The sequence below is a fragment of the Danio rerio genome, chromosome 17 (genome assembly GCF_052040795.2).
Source record: "Danio rerio strain M-AB ecotype USA chromosome 17, GRCz13ab, whole genome shotgun sequence".
Lineage (NCBI taxonomy): Eukaryota > Metazoa > Chordata > Actinopteri > Cypriniformes > Danionidae > Danio > Danio rerio.
The window spans coordinates 59,025,001-59,037,500 of NC_141037.1; the positions used below are offsets into that span (position 1 = coordinate 59,025,001).

Below are 12,500 nucleotides of genomic sequence, written 5' to 3' on the forward strand. Positions count from 1 at the left end.
TTAGCCGTTTACCAGCCCTATCATTATTCATTACATATGAGCACTGAGACAAACACACACACACACACACACACACACACACACACACACACTCAGTTTACAGCTTCTGTCCAGACCTCATCAATACAGATCTTTATGTGTGCAGGGAAACATTTACTTTTATAACATTTCTCAGAATTCTCACCATATTTAAATAATCTCATATTAATTCATTTTCCTTAAGCTGTAACCCAGTTCTGGGAAACACCCATACACACTCATTCACACACACACACACTCATACACTAAGGCCAGTGTAGTTGATCAGTTCCCCTATAGCGCATGTGTTTGGACTGAAACCGGAGCACCCGGAGGAAACCCACGCCAACACGGGGAGAACATGCAAACTCCACACAGAAACACCAACTGACCCAGCCGAGACTCGAACCAGAGACCTTCTTACTGTGAGGTCACAGTGCTAACCACTGAGCTACTGTTTCACCCTAGCATTAATGTAAGGATGTGTTTTACTGTAGGGACTTAATGAACATCTTCACTGTGTCTTGTGTTGGTGAAACACTGTAATAACAATTAAAATATAGAATGAAGTGTGTCTACTACAGCTGTAATTGATCAGGTGTGCGTGCTGGTATTAAAGTGTCATTCTGGAGTGTGTGCGTGCGTGTGTGTGTGTGTGTGTGTGTGTGTATCTTCTGTGTTTCATTGATCACACGAGTGCAGATTAGCATCCCAGAGATGCAGGGTATGTGCTTGACCTTTGACCTCTGAAGATTCTAAAGACACACACACACACACAAGTGGATGCATCTCCGTGTGTTCAGTCAAGCGCATCCAGCATCTCGACAGCCCGTCAGCACTCCTGCATTTATTTATTTATTTGCTTTTATTTACATGCTGTAATATTCCTGGAGTGACTATAAACATCTGCGGCTTCCTGAAGAAAAGCTTTTCAATGATTTTCACTGTGAATATTGTATATATTGTACACCACGCTGTGGAAAAGTCAAGGTTTTAAAACCGCCAAAATTTTTCTTTTGGACAGCAGGATCTCCTGCAGAAAAAAATATCCAAAGATGCTGTTTTAAATGGTAAAGAAATCTGTATTTTAGAAACTCACGAAGGCAGCTGAAGTCAATGATTCACTTGAATTATATAGCCTGACATGTTCACTGCTCCAAAATATTTGAAATCTTTCACAAAATGAAATATATTGGGCTCTATTTTGACGATCCATGTGCAAAGTGCAAATCGCAGGGCGCAAACACTTTAGGGGCGTGTCAGAATCCACTTTTGCTAATATGAGGACGGGAAAATCCGCTTTGCGCCGTGGTGCATGGTCTAACAGGGTTGAGCTTATTCTTTTAATGAGTTATAGGTGTGTTTTAAGAATAAACCAGTCAGAGTCTCATCTCCCATTCCCTTTAAGTGCCATTTGGATCGCGCCATAGTGCATTTGCTATTTACACGACGACTTTGTAAGTGGAAAAACTGAGCATTTCACTAGAGAGAAAACAGAGTTAAACAGTTAAAGTTAAACAGAGCATCTGCAGCGCGAGAATGAGAGATGAGCCTTCTCATTATCTACTTTCGCTTTCACTCTTGGATAGGGAAATCTTGTAAGCACAGACATCCATTAGCCTTTACATAATTAATTTCGTTTGTTAAGCGCAAAGATTTGTTTCAAAACTATTTCTAAATTCAGCTCTAATTTCCAGCAGAGGAATAAATGAACAATAATAACAAAGTGTGTTCAAAAACCTGAGTTATATCCAAATACACATGCTGTGCCCCATATGGTCTAAAACCTGCAGGTGGGCTAAATCTAAGCTTGTTTTTAATAAATATGGAAATAATAAATAATACTGCTAATAATAATAACATAAAACTAAACAAAAAACTACTACTAAAGCAAATTGTTATGAATAAACTGAAAAAGCCTCCCGAGGTGAAGAAGGCATGAAGGCAGTGGTTTTTATATTTATGTCGGCTTGAAAATAATATGTTTTGTAATATTTTAATCCTTTATATTTATATATATACTTATTATATCCTATATATATATATATAGTTAATATTTTAATTCTTTTTCATATGTAAAGATATTTGCGTATTGCTCTACATCTTGTGTGTATTAAGCAGTGTGTAAGTGAGGCGCACAACTAACACGCTCTGCGCTGGACAATAGACCGGCTTTGTTCTGGTCTATTGAAAAATCCATTTTAGTTTCTCAAAATATAAAACAACCGTCTCCATCTGGAGCTCCTTCATTGGACTTAACACTTATAAACACTCACTCCTTCAGGCTCTCGCCTCCACCCATACTCGTCAGCGCTACCAATCACAGCGCTTATGCATCGTTGAGCAGTTGGTGTTTCTGTGTGGAGTTTGCATGTTCTCCCCGTGTTGGCGTGGGTTTCCTTCGGGTGCTCCGGTTTCCCCCACAGTCCAAGCGTAAGCGCTATAGGGGGATTGATGCACTAAGTTGACCATATAGTGTGTGTGTGCGTGTTTCCCAGTACCGGGTTGCACCCGGAAAGGCATCCACTGTGTAAAACATATTCTGAAATAGTTGGCGGTTCATTCCGCTGTGGCGGCCTCTGATGAATTAAGAGTCCAAGCCGAATGAAAATGAATAACTGCACAAACATTCTTTACATATCGTGAGATTTTTGTCAGGTCTCCCAGCGTTAATCTGAAGAATGCTGGAAAACACACACAAAGCAAAAAAACACTATTGACGTCTGTTTTCCAGCATTCTTCACATTATCTTCATTTGTGTTGAAGAAACTCAAATTATATTGTGAATAACGGAATGATGACAGGGTTTATATTTCTGCAATGTCCCTTTAATGAGTCTCTGGCGTTGATTTCTGCTGTGTTCTGACAGACTTCATTAGTCGAGATCTGATTGCGGTTTTAATTAAACCTTTGGACTTTCTGCACTTTTTGCAAAGCGTTTGACTTGTTGACAGTGTCCAGATATGAAGCTAATTGCAAAAACTAATTGTTCTGTCACTCTTAAATAGATATATCTAATTATTATTCACACCTGTGTCATTTATTACGCTTGATTTGCATGCCTACAGCAGAACTCGGTGCTGGATTTAGTTTAGACAAACAATCTGACTGATAAAAGCTGCACGGGTCGCAGAGCTCTGTCAGACATTAATGCTTTATTATTATTATCTCTCATCCTGCTGGAGGTTTCACACTCCTCCTGTGATCTCTGAGGCTGATTCTGTTGCTGAAACGACTCGCATTATAATCCTTGTGTTTCTTTATAGAGGTGAAACAGAGCAAAGTGAGTATAGGCTGTAATTAGCTCGCTGTTCATGCACAAATAGTTCCTGTATCTCGTATATGTTTATCTTTTAAAAGCTGAACTTTTGCACACATGTCTAAATTTAGCTAAGAACTATTTATTCTTCTGCTTATGAAAGGAAATTGAGTGTAGATCTGGTGGGACGCTTGTTTTGATGTGAGCTCAGGACTAAAAATACCACATCACTCAGATCATCATGATGAAGATAATGATGATGATGTAATGCGAGCATTAATTGAAGCATACAGTTGAAGGAAATGTTCATTCTTTTTCCAATATTTCCCAAGTGCTGTTGACAAGAACAAAGAGCTAAATTGTACAGATGGTCTCGTATCATATTTGTTTGAACCACTGCCTCGCACAAAGCCAATCCAGAAATGAGACACACACAGACAGCTCCGCCCCTAAAGCACCGATAACCCCACCCTAAAGGACTGATAGCACTGCCTTAAAGAACTGATAGCCCCGCCCAAAATACTGGTAGTCCCAACGAAAAGCACTGATAGTTTTGCCAAAATGAACTTATAGCCCCGCCCTAAATGACTGATAGCCTCGCCCTAAAAGAGTTATATCCCCATTCTAAAGAACTGATAGCCATGTCCTAAAAGAGTGATAGTCCCGTCCCAAATAATTGATAGCCCCGCCCCTAAATACTAATAGTCCCACCCTAATAGCACTAATAATTCTGCCAAAAATAACTATTAGCCCCGCCCTAAATGACTGATAACCCCTAAAGGACTCAAAGTACCTCCCTAAAGAACTTATAGCTTATATGTTATAATACTGGTCACTGGTCATACTAAAGAATTTATATCCCCGTCCTAAAGGACTAATAGCCTCGCCCTAAAGAACTGATAGCCCCGCCTCCAAATACTGGTAGCCCCTCCCTAAAAGCACTAATATTTCTGCCGTAAAGAACTGATATCCCTGCCCTGAAGGTCTGAGAGCTCCACCCTAAAGGAGTGATAGCCCCCCTTAAATAACTGATGGCCTGGCCCTAAACAACTGATAGCCCTACCCTAAAGGACAGATAGTCCCGCCCTAAATGACTGACTGCCCTGCCCTAAAGGACTGATAGTCCCGCCCTAAATGACTGATTGCCCAGCCCTAAAGGACTGATAGTCCTGCCCTAAAGCACTGATTGCCCCGCCCTAAAGGACTGATAGCCCCGCCCTAAATGACTGTTTGCCCAGCCCTAAAGGACTGATAGTCCCGCCCTAAATGATTGACTGCCCTGCCCTAAAGGACTGATAGTCCCGCCCTAAATGACTGATTGCCCAGCCCTAAAGGACTGATAGTCCTGCCCTAAAGGACTGATTGCCCCGCCCTAAAGGACTGATAGCCCCGCCCTAAATGACTGATTGCCCAGCCCTAAAGGACTGATAGTCCTGCCCTAAAGGACTGATTGCCCCGCCCTAAAGGACTGATAGCTCCACCCTAAATGTCTGTTTGACCAGCCCTAAAGGACTGATAGTCCTGCCCTAAATGACTGATTGCCCCGCCCTAAAGGACTGATAGCCCCGCCCTAAATGACTGATTGCCCCGCCCTAAAGGACTGATAGCCCCGCCCTAAAGGACTGATTGCCCCGCCCTAAAGGACTGATAGCCCCGCCCTAAATGACTGATTGCCCCGCCCTAAAGGACTGATAGCTCCACCCTAAATGATTGTTTGCCCAGCCCTAAAGGACTGATAGTCCTGCCCTAAAGGACTGATTGCCCCGCCTTAAAGGACTGATAGCCCCGCCCTAAATGACTGATTGCCCAGCCCTAAAGGACTGATAGTCCTGCCCTAAAGGACTGATTGCCCCGCCCTAAAGGACTGATAGCCCCGCCCTAAATGACTTATTGCCCAGCCCTAAAGGACTGATAGTCCTGCCCTAAAGGACTGATTGCCCCGCCCTAAAGGACTGATAGCCCCGCCCCTAAATGACAGATTGTCCCCCCCTAAAGGACTGATAGCTCCACCCTAAATGACTGATTGCCCAGCCCTAAAGGACTGATAGTCCTGCCCTAAATGACAGATTGTCCCCCCCTAAAGGACTGATAGCTCCACCCTAAATGACTGTTTGCCCAGCCCTAAAGGACTGATAGTCCTGCCCTAAAGGACTGATTGCCCCGCCCTAAAGGACTGATAGCCCCGCCCTAAATGACTGATTGCCCAGCCCTAAAGGACTGATAGTCCTGCCCTAAAGGACTGATTGCCCCGCCCTAAAGGACTGATAGCCCCGCCCCTAAATGACAGATTGTCCCCCCCTAAAGGACTGATAGCTCCACCCTAAATGACTGTTTGCCCAGCCCTAAAGGACTGATAGTCCTGCCCTAAATGACAGATTGTCCCGCCCTAAAGGACTGATAGTCCTGCCCTAAAGAACTGATATCTCTGCAATAAACCACTGATAGCCCCACTTGTTACTTCATTTCAATACTTCATCCTCATTTTTGCTCGGTTTGAGTTATTAATTATTTTTTGTCTACATATTCACTGTGTCATATTTACTGCCACATCCTGAAATATGATATAAAAAAAGAGGTAAATAAGTATAAAATCAATCAAATAAGCAAATAAGCCACTGGACTCTTCTGTGTCCGCCTTTACAGAGTGAAACACTCACATGTTCTCTGCTCTTCATCTGCTGAATGCCTTGACTCCTCTACAAAGAGCGTTCGCCTCCTCTGATTAAAAGACATCATCAGCTTTTGATGCCATTTCAGAGCTGCATCGTGTGTATAAATATACAGAGAACGTCAAAAAATAAGACGTGTTTTCATCAACGCTTATTCAGGTTTTATTCTGGGATCTCAGATGAGTCCCTTCTGCTTGTCTTGCTCTTGTGTAATTCTGACCATTATTATTATTATCATTATTAAAGGCGTCCGCTTAATGGCTGGATGTGAAAGTGCACTTCTCTCCCAGGAGTCTGTATTTTGGGCTGACGGCTCTGAAGCGCGTGTCAATATGAAAATAGGAGGATAATGGTCAAGGAGGAGGAGTGGGTGTCTGATGGAGAGTGGCCGTGGCACTGCTGTCAGTCTTTGCCCTGTAATTCAGTGCCATTAAAAGTGTCGAGGTGAGGGCTTCCCGACGGTGTCAACAATCTCTGCGGTTTTCTCTCACAGGAAACTTTCGGGGCGGCTTGAAAGCGTAACGACTGCTTGTGTCACTCCAGCCTTCATAAAGTCAATCATGGAGGAATTACAGAGCCATCAATGTGACTGTGCCAAATGCATTGCATATCAGCACAAGTTGTGTCCCCGATGACACGCTATATAGTGTGCACTTTTACTTATTTATTGCTTGTATATTATCATTCTCTATTTACTTTTTTATTTCTTTATTATCTGTGTTTTTGTCGAGGGCATCACAGTGGCGCAGTGGGTAGCACGATCCCCTGACAGCAGGAAGGTCACTGGTTCAAGCCAGTTCCCCTATAGCGCATGTGTTTGGACTGTGGGGGAAACCGGAGCACCTGGAGGAAACCCACAACAACACGCGGGAGAACATGCAAACTCCATACATAAGCACTAACTGGCCCAGCCAGGACTTAAACCAGCAACTTTCTTGCTGTGAGGTTACAGTGCTAACCACTGAGCCACCGTGCCACCCAAATGTGTTTATATCATCTATTATTGTAATAACAGTTTCTCACTATTTAGAAGGCTGAAACCCCCCACCCCACCTCCCCCAATCACATCTTGTTTTTGGCATCCTTCAGGGGGGATCACAGTTAGTTATGGGGGTCAATCCCCTCCCAAACCCCCTTGTCTTTCGCACTCTAGTGAAGAGACAGCAGCTGATGTGTAAAGCAGGTGTGTGTCAGCTCTCAGTATGTGAGCTGCACTGTTTTACGCTGCAGATAAACATGAGTGCCGTCCTGTCAGAGACTCCGGCGGGGGTCAAACCTCAACACATCCATCCTGACACCCAAACCCAGAGATTTAGAAATGGGAAACACCTGTGGGCGAGCGAGGCGGAGACACTGAATTTCCCAGAGTTCCTCAGCAGCTCTTAACCAATGGCTGAGGAAACACCGGGATGTCCTGTAAACACCGGTGCAGAGCGCAGACGAATGCCCAACTGTGGCCTTTACATCAGCAGACTGACAGAAAGTCTTCACAGTTATTAGAGTTTCCCATTCTCTCCAGTTTTTTGACTACGTATTTACCGTGAGCTGAAATAGCAGAATTCTCAAGCGTTTATTTTGACAGCTTAATTGTTTTATGTTCAATCATCTTTAGTCCGCAAAAGCTAGTAAGTTAACTTAATTCTTTCATGTTGTCCCAACACAAACATGTTCCAACACAGCATTGTTTATTAAAATTTCAACTAAACATCCTGTTGCACTACCACACTTGATTTGGATTTTATCACTCATTCATTTTCTTGTCGGCTTAATCCCTTTATTAATCCAAGGTCGCCACAGTGGAATGAACCGACAATTATCCAGCACATATTTTACTCAGCAGATGCCCTTCCAGCTGCAACCTATTTCTGGAAAACATCCATACACACTCATTCACACTCGTACACTACGGACAATTTAGCCTACCCAGTTCCCCTATAGCGCATGTGCTTGGACTGTGGGGGAAACCGGAGAACTCGGAGGAAACCCACGCCAACACAGGGAGAACATGCAAACTCCTCACAGAAACACCAACTGACCCAGGCCAGGCTTGAACCTGCGACCTTCTTGCTGTGAGGCGACAGCACTACCTACTGCGCCACTGCTTATTAAGTGTCACCGATTTTTTTGTATATAAAAGTGTTTGGCAAAGCCTCATCATAAAAATGCTCATTAATGTTTTATTCCAGTTTTTTAATACACTTACTGAAAATGTTATTTGATCAAAAGTTTTCAAGAGTTCACACTTAGCTGATGATTGATTATAAAGCCCTGAACTCAAGATCCTCGAGCCCAGGGCTCCCTCCTGTTTGCAAGGCGAGAGGGGAGTTTGAGCTCAGGTAGATCTGGAGAACTCCCCTGCTGTTTAGCTAATGACCATTTAGGGATTGCTGCTGAGAGATATACTGCTGACTAAGCATGTGTATAGTGCCGATTTGGATTAGTCAATTGACGTATGTTGCATGTCTTTGGACAGTGGGAGGAAACTGGAGAACCTGGGGGAAATCCACAGGGAGAACGTGTAAACTGCAAGAGAACATCGAGTTGCCTGGTACGGACATGATCCAGTGACGTTCTTGCTGTGTGGCAACAGTGCTGACCACTGGGCTGCCATGCTGCCCTATCTAGGAAAACGGGATGGAGTCGTGGACGGGTGGATTCTTCAAGACGACGACATATGAGGTAAGAAACTCTGGTCATTTATATTGAGTTAGGAATCATCTGATTGGTCAACCAGCCGTGGTCAATCATAAGCACGTGCTCCTCTTGAAATTATATGAATAAACCACACTTCGTTTTCATTTACCTTGGTGTAAACAGACAGAATTAGCTTAGCATGTTTGTGTTTGTGCATTGCTTGATCTCCATGTCGAGTCCAGCTACATCAGTGTTTGCAACACAATCTCATGACAATTGGTAACTTTTCGATTTAGTGGCTAATTCGTATGAATTCGTAAGATCTAATTCGTACAATTTAGTACGATTTCTCATCCCCTAATGACGGTTGGGGTTAGGGGTGGGGTTAGGTGCCACGCCTCCTTTTTAAAATCGCACAATTTCGTACAACTGAATTCGTACGAATTAGCCACTAAACTAGCAAAACGTAAAATACATGTGTTTTCTCGTGAGATCAGGCTGGTGTTTGTGGTAAAATCAAACGCAGAGAACATGATCGATGATTAACCCTTGTGTGCTGTTGGGTCGTTTTCATCTGGGGTGATCTTGAAGCTTAATTTGGCCACAACTTTCTCTGTGTTCAGCAAATGTGATGATTTTTGGTGACATCTTATTTCGACATATTTTGCGACAATGCTTTGAAAGTTTTTAAAAACTCAACAATACACTCTGGACACTCTGGTCTCCCCTCTCATTATGTTAGGGGCTGTTTTTGTCCTGTTGACTTCCACTATAATTACATTTATTTGATTGCAAAACCATGACAGCGCATAATCATGCATTCCTGATTTTTGCTGATGATTGATTATGAAGCGTGTTTGGCATGCTGTCCCGGGAGAGAACCCTGAGCTCATAAGATCTTCAAGCCCAAGGCTCCCTCCCATTTGCAAGGTGAGAGGGGAGTTTGAGCTCAGGTAGATGTGGAGAACTCCCCTTCTATAGTAGCTAATGAACAGACAGTGATCGCTCTGAAGAGATGACTACTGACTAGGAGCATGTCTATGTGCTGATTTGGATTAGTCAATTAACTTAAGCTGCATGTTTTTGGACGGTGGGAGGAAACCGGGGGAAACCCTCGCGAGCACAGGGAAAACGTGTAAACTCCGCACAGAAACGAAGACTGGCTTGATAATGCTGTGAGGCAACAGTGCTAACCACTGAGCCACCGTGCCGCCCATCTAGGAAAGGAGGAGGAGTAGGGGTGGAAGGGGGGGGGGTTTCAAAACGTAGATGGCTGTGATATGGAGCTGAGGGTATTTATAGTGGCCTAGGAATCGTCTGATTGGTCAATCATAAGTTGGCTAATGCGGGACCAGTCGCATGCAATCATAACCACGTGATCCTCTCGACATCAGTTTATAAATAAACTTCACTTATTTGCTGAGAAACTCAATATAATCCCCTCAGTTCTCAGAACCTGTGAATTTACACACAATAATCTGTTGTTTTACTCCATATAAAAGCCAGAAACTCTTTTGCACAGGCCTATCTAAAATATTAAAGCTGCCGACTGATGATCAACAGTAAAAATGACACATTTACCTCCTCCCAACCGGGAAAACCAGCAACAATCAGGAATGCATGATTATATGCTGCCATAGCTTTACAAACACATAAACGTGATTATAACGGAAGTCATGGGGCAAAAACAGCCCCCAACATAATGAAAGGGGAGTCATTTTGAACAATACACAAGAGTTTAAAAACAGCATTGTTGAAGAGCTGTGAACAAGTCGTCGGTGTGTGTTTTTATCACACTGTGAAGGTTATTGGAGTAAATAGTCAGTCTCTGTATTGTTTAAAGACGGTGTCAAGCAAACGTGCTCTCCTCCAGACGAGCTCCACAAAGCGCTGCTGTGAACGCAGGCCGTGCCGTCCCGCTGGAGGACATCGTGATTAAAAACACTGGTGTCCTCAGCAGGCCCACCCGCTTCAAAGCCCCGCGCGGCGTTTTCATATGAAAGCCGAGACAAGACGGTTTTATCTTCCCTCTGTCTTATTCCAGCGCCCTTTTATTTCTGTCTGGAAACACAATCTTGTGAAGTGTTTCTGAGCATCACAGATGCGCTGATGTACTGCAGCTCTGACGCTCTCTTTAATACGGGACGATTCAGCAGGCATAAAAAACATACAGTTGCAATCAACTCCAGCTAAAGCAAATTCAGAGCGTGGATCTGTACGTGTGTGCTTTAACATCTGTTGGTCAATGTACTCTACATGAAATATCTGTTAATTAACAGTTGCAGTAATTTCTGTTTATTTCCGGCTATGGGATGTTGATCTCTGCTTTGTCCACTTCTGATGTTTAAAACTCAACTCTACAGTTTCACAAAGTGACTTTTACTGACATTTTAAAGAGCCCCATTATGGCTTTTCTATGCAGTGTGTAACAGAGCTCTAAATCAGGGATTGTCAAGCGGTGGGCCTCAGCAGTCCTGCAGGTGGGCCGTGAGATAACTCAATTAACTCTCAGTATTATACTATACATTTTGTAGTAATGCACTTTCTACTGTTCTCTGATTGATTACTTCAAACTCAGAGCAAAAACAGCCTCATGATCGCGTCTGCAACTACACGTAAGTCTCAGTGAAAGTCTCTATTTGTCTATGAACTATTTAATTTATCCTCATTGTTTTCCAAATTAATGTCCTGTGAGTGTTTTATAATGAACGTGCGCCCATACAGGAGGATCAAGCAATGCTCAATGGTGTTTCTGCCATAGAATGTAAAAAAAAACTTGTATATGAGCTTCAGACGCGCTCTGACGGAGCTGTTCAGTGTTCCTGTCAGCGATCTCATAATAATATCCAGCTGCACACTCAACCGCAATCAGATCCACACGCTTCAACAGATTTAGGGTGTTTTACTGTATTTTACATTCGTCTGTATATTTGTCTATATTTAATAGTAGATATTTAGTTAGTCCAGTTTTGACCAATCCCACTGTTGACCTGTGATTCTCTTTAAATCTGTGTGTTTTTAAAAAATAAATATATAAAATTAGTTTTAATGTTTATTATATAGTTTTAGTTTTATATATAATTAAATTTAAATTAAAAAAATATTTTTTTATAAAATCCTAATAATACAAATATATATATATATATATATATATATATATATATATATATATATATATATATATATATATATATATGGTACATCACCAAATATGTAGTTTAAGTTCTGGTAAAATGTGAACGTGCTTTCCCTCCGCACACCAGCGGAGGTGTGGGGGATCATGGGACTGATCATGATGCTACGGCAATTCGTAACTTTTTGATTTTGTGGCTAATTCGTATGAATTTGTAAGATCTAATTCGTACAATTTACTATGATTTGCTCATCCCCCAATGATGGTTGGGGTCAGGGGTGGGGTTAGGTGCCACGCCTCCTTTTTAGAATCATACATTTTCATTTGACTGAACTCTGAACTGTACGAATTTATACGAATCAGGCACTAGACTGACAAAACGTAAAATACTTACGTTTCCTCGTGAGATCAGGCTGGAAGATGACGATCACTGACAGATGGAGATTCGGCTGCGGGAAATAAAGGGTTAAATTTAATTTTCACAACAACACCACATTCCTGTAATTTTTCTGACAATTGATACAATAACCTACGCTGCAACGCGGGGTTCGTCAGCCGTTTGCTATTGAAGGAGAACACAGAAATGCCAACTGTGTGAATTGTAGCCTCAGTTTTCTGTTCTTAGCTGACAGGAGCGGCACCCGGTGTGCTCTTCTGCTGCTGTAGCCCATCCGCCTCAAGGTTGGCCGTGTTGTGTGTTCAGAGATGCTCTTCTGCAGAGCTCGGTTGTAGCGAGTGCTTATTTGAGTTACTGTTGCCTTTCTATCAGCTGGAACCAGTCTGGCCA

The 12,500-nt window shown here is 42.7% G+C and overlaps 1 long non-coding RNA gene across 1 annotated transcript in view; it reads left to right on the forward strand.

The window, feature by feature from the left end:
• LOC141378393 (uncharacterized) overlaps nt 1-12,500 on the forward strand; it is a 37,112-nt gene that overhangs the window by 11,369 nt on the left and 13,243 nt on the right. The window contains exon 4 of the long non-coding RNA XR_015513953.1: nt 8,420-8,625. This is a non-coding gene — a long non-coding RNA (uncharacterized LOC141378393). The remainder of the gene's footprint in view (nt 1-8,419; nt 8,626-12,500) is intronic.